Raw genomic sequence first — 20,391 nt, 5'->3', positions numbered from 1 at the left:
TCTGCAATATTTGATTTTTTTCTTTCATTATTAATATTATTATTCTACATCAGATAGCTTATTATGATCTATATCTTCATGTATTTATTCTTCTTCACAGAGAGAGCAATCCTTTGAAATTGTCTCCTGGAGCATTCAGACCTCAGATACAGCTAAAGCTTATTGGTGCCTATTTAACTGTTATTTTCACACTTATTTTAGAGACAGTGGCAAAAACTGACAGGTAGAAAAATATGTGGAGGGGAATATTGGCTTAGAGTAAAAAATGAGCTTCTATTTTTACCAGCCTCTCATGCTAAGGCCACGGTTTTATTCTATTTTTTTTTTTTTCTGGGCAGGTTTTCCCTCTCAGTTGGTAATTTTGTTTTCCTGTACCTTTAACTCATTTGTAAACTGAATTCAGTTCAATACAGACTGATCCAATTAATGTTCACAGAGCATTTAACAGTGTATTGGAAAACTAGCTCCCATAAAAAGGTTTGGATTTGTAGCTTTGTCAATTTCCTTGGTGTAAATACTCCCATCGTGGCCAATTTTAAGCTACCCACCGGACCTTCACTCACTAAATGAATGCAGAGTTGGGAAGATATGTGCGGAACTGACCCTTGCCAGCTGGACTAAGCTGACTCAGCACACTGCTGTAATGTACATATGCCAATTCTACGTACTATAGTTAGTAAAAAAAAAAAATCTAGTTGATATGACATCATTACCTCCTTTAGTCCTCACCGTCATCTCTTGAGGTAATTGCATCATGCTCCTTTTACATTGATGAGAAATTTAGGCCGTCTGACCACTATGTCATGTATCTCCCTAGGGTGCGGCTGACTTTCCCATTCCAGGCTCCTGCATCCAAGTAGCTTGTAGTCAGGCGGACTGTGCCCCTCGCTCCTCCTCCTCCTCCTCCTCCCCGTAGCACCGGCTTCTGTCAGGAATCTCATCTTTTTCCAGCCTCGGGGCCTCACTTTAGGTCATCTCCTCTAGCTCGCTAGCCGAGCCCCTGCTAGCCAAGACCCTTTTCTTCACCTGTTCACATTTGTCCTCATGCATTGCTTTTTCCAGAAAGCCTCCCTGTCACTCCCAACTGGGTACAGCTTCGCCCTCGCCTAACCTTCCTGGCACATTATCTGGACTCTCTTACGCACCTTAGCTTACTGATTCTCAGCTAGATCTGTTGAATCAGCACACCAGTGGGTCAGGTGTAGACGTTTATGTTTTTCCAAAGCTCTGTGGGTACCTCAGATGGCAGCCAGGCTCTGGGGATCTTCGCCTTATCCACTCTGGCTCCAGTGACGCCCCCTGTGTTGATCCTTCCAAACCAGGAAGCTGCAGCGATACAGATCTGGTCTTCTATTTCTTTCATCCTGTTCTTTCATTCATTACCTGATCGCATATTTATTGAGCTACTACTATATGCCAGATTCTGAATGCTTGGTCTTGGTATTCAATGAAGAGTAAACATAGAGCCCTTAGAGAAGAAAAGTCTAGTGAGAGAAGACAGACGGTCATCAAATAGTCACAAAACTGTGTTTTAATAGGATGTTAATTCAGAATTTCCATCATCTTGGAGTTTCAGATGAGGTCTCAAAGCAGATAAAAATGGGCAATCAGTGCCCATGCATTCATTGAAGTCTTGCTACAAACCAGCTGGGTCTGGCACTGACCACCATCTACTTTTGATCCACATTAAAACAACAACAACTTGGAAGTTCGAAAGAGAGCCTTTAAGGTAGAGAGCTATTAGCTAGCTAGCGAGGGCGTGCCGAGGGTCTCTCCTCTCCCTTCCTTTGAGGGATGGCAGGGAGGAGGGACACCCACCCCTAGCCAAGTGGCAAGGATCCCAAGAGTTCACTGATAGGATTAGAGGTGCCTGCAAGGAAGAAACCGTCTATCCTCTTCTCCAGTGGACATAAACTGAGCTGTGAAACTGAAAGCCTTGCAACTATCATGGGACCAGAAAAATGTGATAAACAAGCTGTGGGGGAGCCTGACCCAGCCCTAGAGTTCAATGTCTGATGTGGCCATAGAAACGAGAGAATTCCGGAGGCGGAAGCCCGTCCGCAGCAGCGGGAGCAGTGTGGGGGTAGCTCTTGGAGAGGCGAGGATGTATGAGTTCCCAAGAGGCAGATGGTACTGTGGGTGGCACCTGGGACTGAGCCATCTAGAAGGGACCTCTTGAGCCAGGAGGGCACCCTTCTAAGTGAGCCAGTAAGAAGCCCTTTGAGTATATGACTGAGTACAGAACCTGAAGCTGGTATAGGAGAAATGCGAGGTATCAACTAAGGAGCGAATTACCCATATCAGTGAGCCGAGCAGTGCGGAGGTCCTTCAGAAAACTCCCAATGACCCTGGGAATGTGTTCAAGCGGAGAGAGCCAACATTCGAAGACCCGGAGCACAGAGCAGTCACTGGTGGCCGGGCGAGCACTGTGCAAGGGGCACCTATTAAGTAAAAAAACTTTCCTCATGTTTTTCTGATTCTCCAGATCTGACTCCAGATGTGCCCAAAGTGGAAAGAGGGTTAAGAGATTGCGAAGAGTGAAAAAAACATAGCACGTCTCTCACTGAAGACATGGAAAGGGAACAAACAGGCTTCGTATTGGACGTGAAATAGACGTTTCGATTTAGATTTATCTTTTTTAATATCTGGAGATGAGTCACAATTCACTAATGAGATTGTAACCAAAAGTGACCGGAAAGCTAAGGAATTTGCCTGAAATATCATGAAAGGGCAGGGGAGAAAGACCCGATGGAATTTGACTAGAAGAAGTGATAGGAAAAAAAAATAAAGTCCTTTCTTATTTGCATCACATTAAGGACAGATAAGACCATCCGATGAATTCAGTAAATCTAGAGAGGGTTCTGAAGGAAAAGTGAAGTGTGTCATGAGAACATTTGGCAGGTCGACCTAGGCAAGACTGTGGGTCAGGGAGGGCTTGCCTAAAGAAATGACATCTGACCAGAAATAGGAAGAGGCATTAACTAGGAAGAGGGGCGGGAGAACACTGCCCGGCTGAGGGAATGCCCTGTGCAAAGGCCCTGAGGTAGAAGAGGATGATTGGGAGACGCGAAGGAGAGCGAGTGCATGGAGGGAGGCTGTGTCTGGACCAGGCAGGGCTCTGCTGGCCATGGGGATTCTGGTCTTAATCCTGGGGATGGGAGGAGCCCCCTGAGGGGCTGCGAGCAGGGTTGATCAGGGTGTTGATTCTCTCTCAATCCCAGTTTGGTTACAATAATGAGGATCATATAAGTGATACCTATTGTCACTTTCTCAGCTTTTCAAGGCGAGTTCAACAAGCTAGAAAGGTTCAGTATGGTTTCTGAACTGGATCTGCTTTCATTGTAGGGAACAATGCGAGTGGTTGTGAGAAAAGTGGTTTGTATATTTTTAGAAAGTTCCGTTCATTGAATAAATGAATGTCATCCATCCCTCCTGGGGGGCCAGGCACTGCCCCAGGCCCTGGAGGTAAGAAGTTTAAAGAGGAACACAGAACCTCGGTGGACCCAGCTCACACTCCAGTGGGAATTTCATGTCATTAGGTAAGGAAGAAGCCTCAGAGGTCATCAGCCTTGACCTTCCCATTTTATAGATGAGAACACACTTTCAGTGAGGGACAGTGACCTGCCCAAAGATCCCTTTTAAGCACGACACCATAATTTGATCTCAGGTCCCATCTATCAGTTCCAAGATTCTCTCCCCGGCGCAGCAGAGCCTCTCACCAACACCCGACTGCCGACTTCACCCAGAGAAGACACTACAGCATCTTTATAGACAAAAACATCCATCGTTGTGGACAATTGAGAATTAATAATATTGTATTATCCCAGATCATATTCTAGATACAGATAAGATGTGTGTTTTACAGCTATTTTCTCCAGTCTATGACTTAATTTTTTATTTTCTTAACAGTGTCTTTTGAAGAGCAATATTTAATTTTAACTATAATTTATCAACTTTTTTCTGTATACTTAGTGTTTTTGTGTTTTATCTATGACATCTCCGCCAAACCCGAGGTCACAGATTTTATTCTCCTGGAAATTTTATAGTTTTAGGTATCGTGTTTAGGTCTACGGCCCTTTTCAATTTTTGTATATGGGGTGAAGTCAAGGTTTGGCTTTTTGCATATAGCCACTCAAGAAATACGGTTTCTGTCAGGGAGGGAGAAGCAAATCTAAATCAGAGTTGAAGATAGTTACATAGAATGTTTAGAATTCCTTTTTGCTGGGGCTGGAAAGTGCACGTCTTTGGTGACACTTCTTCTGGGCTCTCAATCTGTTTTCAGAATAATCTCATCTATATGGCCAGAGAATCTCTCTCTGAGAAAATAACTCCTAAGCAACTTTTTGAGACTCGGAGGATGACTGAAGAATATCTTGGAAAACGGTGAGGGGGTGGGGTAGAGCAGGCTTTCCAGGAGGAGCTGCAGGCGCGAGTAAACGCCTGGCCTTCGGAGAGAACAGGGTACCTTGGGGAAAGTGAGAGAAGGCTGGAGCAGAACAAGAGGAGAAATAAGAGATGAGGGAGGAAAGGCTGAGGCGGAAGACGCCTTCAGGGACGCAGAAGGTCCGTCGCGAAGCCTGGACTTTGTCTGAGGAGCAGTAAGAGAAGCAAGTGAAGGGTAAGCGTGTGACAAGGCCGTGCGTACATTTTAAAAAGTTCTCTTGGACTGGCGTGTGGAGAAGAATTGGAGGAAGACGCGAATGCAGGGCTGAGGTAGATGCGCCTTTGGGCAAGGAGAGGCGAGAGAGCCACCCGACCGCTCTCGGCGATTCTAACGGGGCCGGCGGCAGATTTTGGTTTTCTGTTTGGCTCTGTGTGTGTGTGTGTGTGTGTGTGTGTGTGTGTGTATACTCTTGTGAGCGACTTCCTTCTAATATTTTTTTCTAATCATAATTTACAAATTTTTTTTATCAATGTATGTGTGCTTTTGTTTATCTCAAAATTCATTTTCTATGCTCTATATGCTGAATGTAATTGTCACATAAAGTTCTTCATATTTTATTTTAAATATGGACATGTTTTATTGTAAATATTTAAATAGAACATTTTAGAAGAGAAAAAGGTAGAAAAGTAAAAGTACAATAATTTATAGCTCTATCTCTCAGAGAACTACTGCTACCATTTTAGTTTATTTTCTTTTCTGTTATTTTTGTTCTGTGTGCGTGTGTGCGTATATATCTGCTGTTCAAAGATTCGTAATATCGTCCATGTACTATTGCTGCTTGCCTTTCCTTTCTTTTTTAAAATCGAGATGTATTTGACACATATGTGTCGTTTAAGGCGAACACCGTGCCGATTTGCTACGTTTGTGTATTATAATGTGATTGCCATTGTCGCGATGGCACCTCTAGCACATGGCATGATTAGCATTTCTTTTCGTGGTGGGAATCATTACAATTTAGTCTCTTAGCAGGTTTGATGTTTACCATAGGACTGTTTTCTATATTCCCTACGTATACATAAGATATCCAGGGCTTGTTCGTCTCCGAGTTGCAAGTTTGTTGCAAGTCTCTCTTCTTCCTTCATTCCCCAGCCCCTGATAACCGCCATTCTACTCTCCGATTTTATTTGTTTGGCTTCTTTAGATTCCACATGTGAGTGAGATCATGTAGTATTTGTCTTCCTCTGTCTGACTTATCTCACTTAACACGATGTCCTCAAGGTTATTCCATGTTGCAGCAAATGGAAAAACGTTCTTCTTTCTGATGGCTGCGTGCCGTTCCTTTGCCCACATCTTTATCCGTTCAACCGTTGATGGGCACTTAGATTGTTTCCATATCGCGGTTATTGTGAATACTGTGGCAATAAACGTGAGGGTACAGATATCTCTTGACTATCCTATTTTAATTTCCTTTGGGTCTTTATACCCAGAGGTGGGATTGCTGGATCGTCTGCTTGCTGCTTCTTTAACTTAATACCGTATCATAAGCATTTCTCCTCTGTTATTTGTTTGGAACCATCAATTGCCAAATGATATCCATCAAATAGTTGTGCCATAATCTTTTTAATCTTCTTCCCTCCACTATTGGACAATTAAGCTGTTTCCATTTTGTCTTATTATAAATGAGATTACACTGAAAAATTTTGTGCATAAGACTTTATCCCTATTTAGAGTTATTTCCTTAGGATAAATTCCCAGAAATGGAAGTACGGAGTCAAAAGATTTGGATGTTTTATGTCTCTCTTGGTACGTGCTGCCAAACTCCTTTCCAAAAGGCTGCCCTTCCACTGCCCCATCCCCGAATGAAAACGAAGCTCGGGGGGGGGGGTGTCAGCTTCTCCACGCTCAGTCCCCGGGACACAGATGGAGCCACAGAGTATTCGATCTGGAAGCAACGTTAGAGGTCAGCAAAGCTGATGACTATCGACGCTTGACCACAGAGCTGTGTCACGCGGAGAGAACATCAAAGCTTGTTCTGTTCCGCGGCGGTTTTGACAGTTGTACTGTCTATGGGCTGGGTGGCTCTAGATTCCCTGCCCACCCTCGGCCGGGGACTCAGCCCTGCTCATCAGTAATTTCACAGGACCAGCACTGTGCTGGGGGCCTGGATGTAGGTGACGGTGATGGGACTCACTGGCTGGGTTAACGTCATCTCGTTGTCTTGCTGGGTGAGCATCTCAGGCGGGACACCACAGCCCCGGTACGGCTGGGGCTCAAGGGCACCAGAGGCCCTCGGTCCCCAGGGCTCCTCCCGTATGGGGCCTCTGAAATGTGGGCCACTCTTAGAAAGCTGTCCAGGAGCTCTTGCTCAAAGAGCAAAGAGTCACGTGACCAGGAGGAGGCAGATTCCATTCCTATCTCTTCTGCACCCAAGGTGTCAGCTCTCCCAGCTCTCTCCTCAAGACTCCGCACTGACCCAGACCTACGGTGACCTTTGTCCTGGTTGTTTCCCGTCGTTGGGCCTTCCTTTGCCCCTCGGGCTCCCTAGAACCTACTCCTTTTCCAGGTCCAGCTGAGGGCCGGCTCTGTTAACTCCAGGCAGTCTCTTCGTTCCGCCCAGGTTGATGCAGCAGCCCCTGCACCAGCCGCTGAGCGTGGGCTGAGGCAGGGCCGTTCTGCTCCTCACACACACTTCGTTTGCCAGCCGCTCTGGGCTCTGCAGGCGGTTGCTCCCTTTCAACTTGCAAGATCTTTTTCTCCGTTGTCTTCACCTGATTTGAGGCCAGTCATTCAAAAAACCGCCATTACCCTCTGCGTGTGTGCCCAGGCACTGGCCAGGCTGTCGAGCCGATGCGACGAGGCCTCTGGGTCTGCGGTCGGTTATGGACAGCGGCCAGGACTTTCGCTATGACTGTTTTCATTTTATATGTGAAAACGAAAGCATGAGGCGTGTCTTTAAAAAAAAATTCTAGTTTATATTAGTTTCAGGTATACAGTACATTGGTTAGATATTTTTATAGTTTATGAAGTGATTCCCCCCAATTACTCTACCAGCGACCTGGCTCTACACACAGACATTACAGCACGAGGGACTATATGCCCTGTGCTTTGCCCTACACCCCTGTGACAGTTTCGTAACTACCAATTTGTACTTCTACATCCAGTCACCTTTTTCCTCCCAGCCCCCCAAAACTCTCTCTCCTCTGGCAATCACCAGATCGTCATTCGTATCTGTGAGTCTGTTTTTTCTTTAGTTTGTTCTTTTTGTTCCTTAAATTCCTTATGCAAGTGAAATTGCATGATATTTATCTTTTTCAGCATAATAACCTCTAGGTCCATCCATGTTGTTGCAAATGGTAAGATTTCATTTTCATGGCTGAGTAATATCCCATTGTATAGATGAACTATTACTTCTTTAATTGTCTGTTGATGGGTATGTAGTTTGCTTCCATATCTTGGCTATTGTGATTAGCGCTGCTGTGAACATAGGGATGCATAGATTTTTATGAATTAGTGTTTTGATTTTCTTCAGGTAAATACCAAGAAGTGTAATTGCTGGGTCAAAAGTAGCTCTCTTAAATTTTTTGAGGAATCTCCAAACTGTTTCCCGTAGCGGCTGTACCATTTTGCAATCCCACCGACACTGTGCAAGGGCTTCCTTTTCTCCGCATCCTCGTCAACACTTGTTTTTTGATTTTTCGGTACTAGCCATTCTGACAGGTATGAGGTTATATCTAGTTGTGGTTTTAATCTGCATTTCTCTGATGATTCGTGATCTTGAGCATCTTTTCATGTCTATTGGCCTTCTGTATCTCCTCTTTAGGGAAATGCCGATTCAGGTCTTCTGCCCGTTTTTAAATTGGATTATTTGTGTTTATGGGGGTGTTGAATTACATGAGTTCTTTATAAATTTTGGATATCAACCCCTTATCTGATATATCATAGACAAAAAACTTCTATTCAGTAGATTTCCTTTTTGTTTTGTTGATGGTTTCTTTTGCTGTGCAAATACTTTGTAGTTTGACGTAGTCCTATTTGTTTATTTTTTCCTTTTTTTTCCCTTGCCTAAGGAGATAGAGCAGAAAAAAATTACTAATAGCAATATCAGAGGTTTTACTACCTATGTTTTCTTCTAGAAGTTTTGTGGTTTTGGGTCTTACATTTAAGTCTTTAATCCATTTTGAGTTAATTCTTATTTATGGTGTAAGAAGGTGGTCCAGTTCTAATAGTTTTTTGAGGAAATCTTTAGGATTCTCTCTATATAGTATTGTATCATCTGCAAAATAATGACAGTTTTACTTTTTTCTTTCCAATTTGGACGCCTTTTATTTCTCTTTCTTATCTGATTGCTAAAACTAAGACTTCCAATACTATGTTGAATAGAAGTGATGAAAGTGGGTATATTTGTTTTGTTCCTAATCTTACGAAAAATGCTTTTAGCCTTTCCCCATTGAGTATGGTGTTACTTGTAGGTCTGTCATATATGGACTTTATTATGTTGAAGTATGTTCCTTCTTTTCCCATTTTGCTGGGAATTTGTTTCATAAATGGATGCTGGATTTTGTTGAATGTCTGCATCTATCGATGGGATTGTATGATTTTTATCTTTGGTTGTTAATGTGGTATATCGCATTAATCGATTTGCAGATATTATACCAACCTGATCATGGTGTATGATATTTTTAATGTTGCTGAATTTGGTTTGCTATTTTGTTGAAGATTTTTGCCTCAATGTTCATCAGGGATATCAACCTGTGGTTTTCTTTTTTTTGTAATGTCTTTGGTTTTGGAATCTGGGTGGCCTCTTCAAAAGGATATTTTGAGCTATATATTCTCTTTAACTTTTTGGTGTAATTTGAGAAGAATAGGTGTTTATTCTTTTTTGACTCTTTGGTAAAATTCACTTGTGAAGCTATTTGTTACAGGACGTTTGCTTTTGGAAGGTTTTTGATTACTGATTTGATTTCATTGGTGGGAATCAGCAGGTTCAGATTGTCTGTTTCTTCTTGACTCAGTCTTGGGCGATTGTATGTTTTTAAGATTGTATCCATTTCTTCCAGATTGTCCAATTTGTTGGCATGTAATTGCTCACAGTATTTTCTTATAATCCCTTTGTGTTTCTCTGGGGTCCATAGTTACTTCTCTTTCATTTCTGATTTTATTTATGCAGGCCCTTTTTTTTCTTTTCTCCTTGATGAGTCTGGTAGAGGTTGATCAAGTGTGTTTATCTTTTTAAAGAACTAGATCTTGGTTTCATTGATTTTTTTATATACATTTTTTTTAGACTCTATCCATTTATTTCTTATCTTTGTTACTTATTTCCTTCTACTCACTTCGGGTTTTGTTTGATTTTCTTTTTCTGGTTCTTCTAAGTGCAAGGTCAGATTGTTTGTTTGAGCTTCTTCTTGTTTCTTGAGGTAGGTGTGTGTTGCTATGAATTCCCTCTTAGCACTGCTTTCATTCTGTCCCATAGATTTTGAATTGCTGTGTTTTCATTTTTGTTTGTCTCTAGTCATCTTTTGATGTCTTCCTTGATCTCATTGCTAACCCATTATTGTCTAGTAGCATGTTATTTAGTCTCCAGGTGTTTACATATTTTCCAGTCTTTTTTTCCTTGTAGTCGACTTGTAGTTTCATACCATTGTGGTTGGAGAAGATGCTTCATACAATCTCAGTTTTCTTAAATTTATTGAGGTTTGTTTTGTGTCCTAATATGTGTTCTATACTGGAAAATATTCCATGTGCACTTGAGAAGAATGTATATTTTGCTGCTTTGGGGTGAAATGCTCTGAAAATATCAACTAAATCCATCTGATCTAGTATGTCGTTTAAGGCTGCTGTTTCCTTATTGATTTTCGTCCTGGACGATCTGTCTATTGGTGTCAATGGGGTGTTAAAGTCTCCTGCTATGAGCGTATTACTGTCAATCTCTCCTTTTGTCGGTCAATAATTGCTTTATATATGTAGGTGTTCCTGTGTTGGGTGTGTATATGTTTGCTAGGGTTATGTCCTCTTATTTTATTGATCCCTTTATCATTATATAATGCCCTCTTTTGTCTCCTATTATAGCCTTTGTTTTAAAGTCTATTTTGTCTGACATAAATATTGCTACCCTAGGTTTTTGAAAATTTCCATTTGCATGAAATATTTTTTTCCATCCTTTTACTTTCAGTCTACGCATGTCATTTGTTCTGAACTGGGTCTCTTGTAGACAACATATATATGGGTCTGGTTTTTTTTTTTCCATTCAGCCTATTGTTTGAAGCATTTAATACATTTACATTTAAAATGATTATTGATAGGCACATAGCTATTGCCATTTTATTATTCATATTTATGGGTTTCTTTTCTCCCTCTCCTTTTTACAAAAGTCTCCTTAACATTTCTTGTAAAACCGGCTTGTTGGTGATGAATTCCTTTAGCTTTTTTCTATCTGGGAAGCTCTTCATCTCACCTTCCATTTTAATCGACAGCCTTGCTGGGTTGTAGGTTCTTGCTTTTCATCACTTCAAATATTGCTTGCCAGTCCCTTCTCACCTTCAAAGTTTCTGTTGAAAAATCAGCTGACATTCTCATGGGAGGACCCTTGTAGGTAACTAGCTGCTTTCTCTTGCTTCTTTTAAGATCTTTTCTTTGTCTTTAACCTTTGCACAGAGTTTCATGTGCATTGTCTTGTGTACTATGCTCAGCAACCCCATATGAGGGGGTTACTATTTTGTCCCCATTTTGTAGATGAGGAAACAAAGACATGAATGGCCATTTGCCTTTATCACACTCATGTAACTATGAAGTGCTAGAGCTGTGGCTCGAATCCAGGTCTGCCAGTGACAAAGACTGTGATCCGGGACCCCAGCTACACCCTGCCTGCACCTCCCACCGGGCTTGTGCTTCAGGGGAGCAGGGTCTTCGCCTGGATCATCACTGAATCCAGTACAACGCAGTAGGCAGCAAGCAGGTGTGCGTGGGGCTCAACCGAACTGGATCAGAGAGTATGGACATACGATGGAATGCTGTCCAGCCATGAAAAGGAACAGGGCACTGATACATGTTACAACATGAATGACCCTAAAACATTATTCTAAGTGAAGGAAGCCAGGCACGAAAAGCCACATAGCGTATCAGCTCATTTCTATGAAATATCCAGAGAGCTACAGTCATAGAGACGGAAAGCAGATAGGTAGTTAACAAGGCTGGGAGGTAGGAGTGAAAAATGGGGAGTGACTGCTTAGTGGGTATGGGGGTTTCTTTGGGGGTGATGGAAATGTTTGGAACTTGATAGAGGTGGTGGCCGTTCAATGTTGTTAATGTATCAAATGTCACCGAATTGTTGAATTTAAGATGGTGGATAGGTTATGTTAAGTTTCACTTTGATAAAAAATAACGCATGAGAATGAAATGCACTAGCATCAGGCTGGTGGTTAAACTGAGGAGCAAAGAAAGGGTCGCAATGGAGCTTTAGCTAAACCTCTATTTTTTAATTTCTTTATAAAAGGTCTGAAGCAAACACACACACACACACACACACACACACACAAACCTATCAATACTTGGGTTATCACTGGAAATTTTGTTTGTACAGAGAAATGGAGCTAAAACAGAACAGAGTGCAATAGCTGTTCGTGAAGCCCGAGTTGGCCACATTTTAGCCCCATTCTCTTCCCACTGAAGCCTCTGACTTTAAAAGGAGGGACTTCAAGGTCATGGGACCAGATGTGTTGTGTCGTGGTCGCACTTCTTATCTTGTAACGAATGCCGTGTCCATGTGAGACCTGACGAACTGCAGACATCGGCTTCTCATGAGTCGTCTCTATTCCCTCCAATGAATAAGGACTCGTCCGAGACAGCAGCACACATCAGGGCGCGAGGACTGAGTCTTCCCAGTGGAGACCAAACTGAACGTCCCGGAAAGAGCTGGTGCCTTGACCGAGCAGTTCTGCAGGCTCGTAGGGAAGTAAGGCTCAGACACTTTGTGGACCTGCCCTGGGCCCCACCACTGTGCACATGTCAACATCGATACTTTTCAGAATCCTTCTTAAGTGGATATTTTGTAACTGAGAAAATGGAGGCTCAGGGGAGGAACATGCCCAAGGTCACAGAGGGACCAAGACAGAGCTGGCATCCCAGCGCGATCTGTCTGGCGCCGGGGCCTGTGTTCGCTGCAGCACCTCCAGCCTGAGAACAGACGCCGGCACGTAGAATGAGCTGGGTGAGCGCTTGTTCAATGAATGAACAAATGGTAGCAAAATAAAAAAAAAATTAATGGCTTACTAGTTGGGTAAAGGTGCACTGAATTCAAACCAGCTTGGGAGCAGGCATGTTCACAGGTTGTTTGTGCAAATAAAGAGTGGTTCAGTCCTTTGGGAGTACAAAATTTATATTGACAAATCTATGTAAAAAGTCTGAAAATTGTGCAACCCTGTCTTAACACTTCTACTCTTAGGACCTAATTTGAAGGAGAAAAAAAATGTAGGCAAAGCTATATGTACAATGGTGATGACCACAGCATAACATACTTTTTTTGCCATTATTATTTGTTCTACAGTTATAAATAGATTCAGTCAATGGCACATCAACAAAAGGACTATTTTGCAGACATTTAAATCTATGTTCTGTAAGAACATTTAATGACAAAGGCAAATGTTTATAATATATTAAGGAGAAAGGACGGCTACCGAATAATGCCTGTAGTATTAGAATATTCATTTTAGCTTAAAAATAATATATGTATCACAAAGATGAGAAGCCTCAATACCAAAGTATTAATGCGAGTATATTTCCATGGGTCATTTGTTTTTTTCTTTTATTTCTATTGTGTTTTCCGATTTTCTGTGAGAGTCAATAAGCACATTCCTTTCGGTTTTAAAAAGTCAATAAACACTAAATAAAAACAAATCTAACTAACCCAGTGGGCAATATTTTGTATAAATAAAAGAATGTCTTTTTTTTTTCTCAAAGAACTAAAACATTGATAATATAAAAGATTATTTGTAGATATTCTCTTTCTGGCTCTCTCACAGCACTTTAATGTATAATTTTAGCTTCTTCTCTTACTGATGGCAGATTTAAACATTTGGTTAGGGTCCCAAATCCTCTTCTTTTCCACTTTCCCATTGAGCAGTTCGAAAACAGAGTCTTCGATTTTAGACATCTGGGAATAGCCAAGATTTTGGATTTGTTTCGTGAAAAGATGTATTTGTTCAGCTGAGCAAGTGTGAAGCAAATGCTTTCAGCGTGTCTATTAATCTTGGTGGCCTGAGTGATGTAAGGGTATGCTCACTCATGTTTTATGATGTTTGGTTTCATAAAAATATGTTTGGTTTTAAGGCATTGGCCCCTGTTCTCTGCTGATGGGGAACGAATTTGGAGTATGGAAGGCATCTTGAATTTTTTCCCAAACCTAGTTTGTTTTTTAATCATCAACTGGAACTCTGCGATGGTTATGACTAACACATTTTGTGAGTTTATGAAAACATTTATTTTAATAGAGAAAACACAATAGAACAGTATGAGTGCCTTGACACCATATTTTGCCAAAAGACTTCTGCTGGAGGGTTTTAGGGATAGATTTTGATGCTTGTTGTTGCTTATCACACTGAGAAGAGATGGCACCATCTCTGTTTGGGCCACAGATTCTAAAAGAAAAGGAGGATAAATGAAAGGATTTTCTGGTGGAGCCAAGGAACTGACGCCTGATTTATAATGGCTGGACACAGGCAGAGTTCTCTTTGGCTCACACCAGAGCGAAGGTTAATGATGTGCCCAAGGGCACAGTGTGTGTTCATACTCCCCAGGGCCATGTGAGGACAATTCTTTATCTGCCATTAAGCTTCAGAACTATCAGATGCTGGGGGACAATGCTCGTGCCACCATGTTTAGTGAAAAAGTCCCAACACAGAAAAGCGCGCATAGGATTTTGTAAGGAGAAAAAGAAAAACACTCGCCATTAAAAAAAAAAAAAAGAGCTAGAAATATAATTAAATGTTTCTTTTTTTAAATGATCGTAGAACGACGTTTGTTGCTCTCTACCTTTCTCTATTTTCTGAAAGCCTTAATGATCCTGCATTATTTTGATAATAAAAGACTCATTCATTCATCCACCATGCAGGCGCCGATTACTAAGGTTAGAGATTCAAAGATGACCAAGCCACTTATCTGTCATGAAGAAGCTTTTAGCACTCTAGTGGGGAGAGACAAACAAAAAGTGAACGATTGCTGAGGTCGAAGTGTGAGTCAAAGAAGCAGTGGCCATTACATCTACACGCAGTGGCAAAATTTAAAAATAATTAAGTGTACGTGACCATAATGACAAGGTCCTGTCTACATGGAAGACGATTGTCTCTTGCAGTCTAGGTTGTTCTGCCTAGTGATGTATGTTTTAGAGGATGGGATCTAAGATGGAGATGATTCATTTTGTAGGGGGCTTAGCAAGGAGCACATGAGTGTTAGGGCTTTGCAACTTGTCAGTTTGAGAAATGTAATCAGTTTCTGAATTCTCGTCTCTAGCTACAGAGGCTGTAGCTTAACTGATGCATCTCTTGAATTCTGTAATATTGAGGTGCCCTCACCTCACACCCTTGGATCATGTGTTTAACTTTAAAACATATCCCTTTTAGCAGTAGGTAGGCTAATAAAGAGCTCAACAAGTTGCTTGGAGAAGAGAAGGCAGGCTCTGGATTAGGTCTCAGGGGGTTTTCCAAAGAGATAGCGCATTCACTTGGATTTGGAGTTGTTTGTTTTGGCCGTCGAGGCGGCTTTTTGGGGTGTTTGTTAATTTTTAGTGTTCCATGTATGTTATAAGTGGTTGAGTTTGCTCACATTGGCTATCACTGAGTCAAAGCAATGTTATTTATTTATTGCACAAACATTTATTTAGTTCCTACTATATACCTGGCCTCTACTCAGAATTGGGGGGCGGGTAGGGGAAGGCAGTCAGCAACAGACAAGATGCTTACCATCGTGGAGAGATAGATAATAAATGTGCAGACAAGGAAACGGATAAGGAGATGAGTGACCAAACGCTGTGAAGCCACAGAGGGGTTGGTGATGGAGGGGCTGTGTGCAGAGAGCTGTCTCCTGTTATTGTAAATCCCCATTGCTGATGCCGTTCATTTTGATCGATTTTGGCGTCAGCTGTCTGGGTAGGGTGGACACCTGGGCTTTGGTGTCAGAGCCACCTGGGTGCTAATCACAGGCCTTATGGCCACCAGCATTGCTGCGTGACGTCAGGAGAGTTACAGATGTAATTAATTTGAGCCTCAGTTTCCTCATCTCTGTTTTGAGGGCAAGCATGCCCCCTGCCAGGTTTGTTGTGTTGAAGTGAGTTAAGGCGGGTGAAATATGAGGAAACTATTAGGTGCTCAAAACTGGGGTTGGCACTGAGGGATGGCTGGGGTCTAAATCTAACAGCTTTCCCCTCCTGTCTCAGCTCCAGTAAAGTAGCTACGAGGGTAGTCACAGATGTCCATGCCCTAATCCCCAGCACCTGTGAATATGTTATCTTGCGTGGCAAAGGGTCTTTGTAGGTGTGACTAAGTTAAAGATCTTGAGATAGGGAGGGTGTCCTGGGTTATCCAGGTGGGTACGCTGCTCTTATAAGAGGGTCAGAGTTCTAGAGAGAAAGTGATGTGGGAGCAGAAGCAGAGAGAAACAGAACCTGAGAAAGAAGATGCTATCTGATGGCTTCGAAGGTGGAGGAACAGGCCATGAGACAAGAAACGGAGGCAGCCTTTATTTACAAGATAGAAAAGGCAAGGAAAGAGCTTCTCCCAAAGGAACCAGCCCTGGGAACCCATTTTAGACTTCTGACCTCCAGAATTGCAGGTTAAGAACTGTGTTTTGCTAAGCCACTAAATTTGTGGTAATTTATTACGGCAGCAACAGCAAACTAACAAGGGCAAAGCCAGGAGACCCTGCCCGAGCCCCAGGAAACGATGAGGGTGGGCGTCTCCGGCTGCTTAATGGAATGATTTCTGAAGCCAGCTGCCTGAATTCAAAGCCCAACTCTGCCACTAGCTGACTGCTGATCTTCTGAAAGTGACAGTCTCTCAGCGTGTCTTCCAAAAACTGGGATGAAGGTTAACATATGTTTAAGATATATATATTAGGAAATTGGCAGGTGGTAAGTGCTCAAGAAAGGTACATTGTTATTAATATAAGTGAGTTCTTATGGAAATGAATTACTGTGTCCCTGAAATAATAGAAGATGAATACATTGCCATCAAGGTGCTAGATGGTTGTTGATAGTAAAGGGTTATTTCGGTTAGCGTACCTGTACATTTCACACAAGGAGTTTTTCTGCAGTGGACGCCAAGCGCAGTTTCTTTCTCTACCCATCTACATGTGGAAAAGGAGATGCAAATTGCATAACAGCCACTCGCGCCTCTCAAAACCCTGTTTCTCTCTTGGTTATGATTTGCCATTGCTGCTGCAGCTGTAGCAGCCCAGGACAATGGCGTCCTTTGAATTTTCTGCAGTTCTGTTCGTTTCTGGTCAATCACAAAAGGCCATGTCTCTGCTTTGCTAAAAGTTATCCCCCTGATAATTCCGGAAACCAGGGAAAAAGCACGTTCACATGAAATTGCGATTTTCCAAAGTTTATCTAGTTAGGATGATCCTGTTCTCCATGTAATTTTATATTTGAAAACCAAAGGACTTGCCATTTGTGTGAATTTGGCCTAAGGGAATATTTTTAATTCAATAAAAAGATCTGCATACAAAGATGTTCATTACAACATTATTAAAAACAGCGAAAAAAATGGAAATAAACTGAAAATTGGAATAAATTGTAAATATATTGTGGTATAGTCACTCAGTAGTTATAATGACTTTACCACAATAGGGAAAATATACTTTTAAGAAAAAAATTGAGAGACAAAATTGTGTTCAGTGTAAATATAATGCTCATAATGATTATAACTTAGACATTAACAGCCCAGCAGAAAACATACCAAAATACTGACATACATTGTGTTAAGGTGGTAGAATTATGATTGTTTCCCCTCCTCCCTATTTTCTAAATATTTAGAATATACTATAGTTGTTTATATATCTAAGAAAAAACAATTAGCTTAAAAAAACAAAGCAATGTGCTGAAGCTTCAAATAGTGTGGACTTAGGTCCAAGAAAATTATGAATGTGCACATTGATGACTTAAACGAAAATGCCTAAGGAGTTCTAATTTCTTAGATTGGTGGTAAAGGCAGAAAATCGTGGGTGAGAAATCTTGGCCATTAACACTTAGCAAGGCATGAGGAGACCTTTTTAACACATACGGCTTTCTGCCTTAGGTCAACCGACTTGGTTTCATAAAACGAAGGAGAGTTTTGCCTTCCAAAATAGTTCAGTTCTGCTTGTATCTATAGCCTCTATTCCAGCATGGGGGCTATGGAGCAGGGTGAGGAAACGAAGACTATTTATCATTAATTGAAAGCTCGCCGTGTGCCAAGCCCTGCGCTGACGTACTGTACGTTTAGTTTCTTCCTTCCCCCTCGCAGCTCTGTTTGGCAGGTCCTATCGTGTGAGCTCTGTGGCGAAAGATGCTCGGGGGAGTGAACACGCATCGGGCAGAGGCAGCTTCCAAGCCTGGGCTGTCGGACTTCGCGGCTCAGAATCCCCACCAGAGCACCAGCTCGCGAGGCTGCCTCGGTCCATTCTGCATGATGCTCTATTTTTAGGAGACACATCAATGTCTTACTCGATTCGTAACCTCCCCACCATGGCGATGTGTGGGGAACTTTTAAGTCTGGTTTAGTTCTAGATACGCAGTACGTGCTGGCGTTTGAAAAATTCATGTAATAAAAAAGCACATTCGGGAAAAATAAATCTTCCTTCTGCCTCCATCCCTCATTCCACAGTTTGTCTTCCCTGAGGAACCACTGTAAATGAGGATCCATGCTTGAGTTGTAATGACTTATAATCTCCTAGGTTTGCCCAGGGACATTTAACAAACTTCCCAGGTAACTTGGAGGCAGGGCCTGGGGGCAAGGATCCTTGCTTGGGTGGTACAGTGATGCCCAACCGAATTTAAAAAATAGCGAATTCATGCTGTTGACAATGTCAACGGCATTTCGGTTGCCTACAGCTTTTCTGGAATACAGATGTTTAATCGAACGAGTTCACCTTTTCTTGGTTTTGCAAAATCCGACAATTTTGGAGTGTGGTACATTTCAGTTGGAGATGTTTCTGAACAGAAGCAGAATTAAAAACTGTTCTGAACACTTCATACATCCTTGAGCCCCAAATGGTGGACTGAGGGGCGGGGCACAGTGTTGGGGAGACCAGGTGTGTCAGCTCGGCCTACACTCACGAAGTGTCGTAGACCGGGTGGCGTGAGCGTTTGTTTCTCACGGTTCAGGAGACTGGGAGGTCTGAGATGAAGGTGCCAGACGCCTGGGTTCCTGGCGAGAGTTCTCATCCTGGCCTACAGACGGGAGCCTTTTCGTGACATCCCCACGTGTCGGAGAGAAACGGCTCTGGTCTCAGTTCCTCTTCTTATACAGCCACTGATCCCATCATGGGGCTCCATCCATGTGACGTCAACCAAACCTAATTACCTCCCAGAGGGCCCACCTTCATTCGAATACCATCACATTGCAGAGGGGGGGGGGTTCAACATATGAAATCGGGGGGAACGCATTCGGCCCGTAGCACTGGGCTGCTCATCCACGCTCCCAGTGTGCAGCTGGGTGCTCTTGGGTAAATTATTTTAATTGTTGGGCTTTAATTTTCTCATCTATAAGGTAAGATGATTGGACTAGCTCAAGAGGATCCAAAGGATTCCCCAGGAGGACCTAGAGCTTTCGTTGGGGCCGAGATGGGGTGAGGTGCTGGTGACCGAGCAAGCAGGATTCTATCTCAATAGGCCAGCCTCCTCCTCACCATTGGCATTTCACAGCGCCCTCTTATCTATTTATTATCTACCTATCATTTATCAATCTATCAATCAATCTATCACCTACCCATCATCTGTCTGTCTATCTATCTATCTATCATCTATCTATTATCTATCTATCTATCATCTATCATCTATCACTTTTTAGTATTTAAGTCCAGACAGTTCAGAATTCACCAACTTTTCCACTGATGTTCTCTGCCTTTTAGGACACAATCCAGCTGCCTAACTACATTTAGTGCCTTATTTGATTTTTACCTTTGGTTAAAAATTTGTTCAAACCAATGGTTTCACAACGACAACAACAACTACAACAACAACAGCAACAACGATGACAACGACGACGATGGAATCGATATCCACTGCATGAACTGCCTGCCCGGCCCCCTCCACTTGTTTGGGCTCGAGGCTGGCATTACGTATGAGGAGTAACCGCGGGGCGAGGGAGCAAGCGAGGTCCGGATTCAGGCGGCGGGGCCGGTCTCACTTGCACTCTCAGACAAATCACTGCGCCTCCCTGACCTTGAGGATTCTCGCCTGTAACATGGGAGCATAATACCTAATCCGCATGTTCTGAAGACATAATGTGTCTGGCAGAAGGTGAATTTTGCCTTCCCGCTGTGGTGGCCATTTCCTGGGTCCACATGGTGCTCTTGGCCCTGAAACGAAGGGCCGTCTAGGCCACCGCATGGCTGTGCTGTTGGTGTTACCCATCTGGTACACTTGCCCCATGCCCCGTGGAGTGTTTTAAACATTTCCATGTGCCTGGAATAATAGTTAACAGCAGCCCGCTCTTCTGCTCCAAGGGAAGACCCCCTGGAATCCAGCGTTTTGATCATATTCTTAACATGGGATTTAAAACATGCATCATAACTTAGTTGTTCCAAATTGGAAAAAGATTACGCTATTAAAACAAGCTAATCATAGAAAAATTAAACTATATGGATAACAAAAGGAAGAAAATAAAAATCGGCTGTAATCAGACCACCCAGAAATAACTTTATCACTTTAGTATCTACATCTGGAAAGATACATATTCTCTTTTTCTCCTCTTTTCCAAATTGCACTATTCTATGCATTACTTTTTTTTTTTTAAAAAAATATCTTGTCATTGCTATAA

The 20,391-nt window shown here is 42.4% G+C and overlaps 1 protein-coding gene across 3 annotated transcripts in view; it reads right to left on the bottom strand.

The window, feature by feature from the left end:
- The window catches only part of C1QTNF7 (C1q and TNF related 7), a 90,629-nt gene that overhangs the window by 18,856 nt on the left and 51,382 nt on the right, over positions 1 to 20,391 (bottom strand). The window lies entirely within an intron of this gene.

Source organism: Rousettus aegyptiacus, unplaced genomic scaffold (assembly GCF_014176215.1).
Source record: "Rousettus aegyptiacus isolate mRouAeg1 unplaced genomic scaffold, mRouAeg1.p scaffold_m13_p_10, whole genome shotgun sequence".
In the NCBI taxonomy this organism is placed as follows: domain Eukaryota; kingdom Metazoa; phylum Chordata; class Mammalia; order Chiroptera; family Pteropodidae; genus Rousettus; species Rousettus aegyptiacus.
This window is presented reverse-complemented; position numbering and strand designations above follow the sequence as displayed.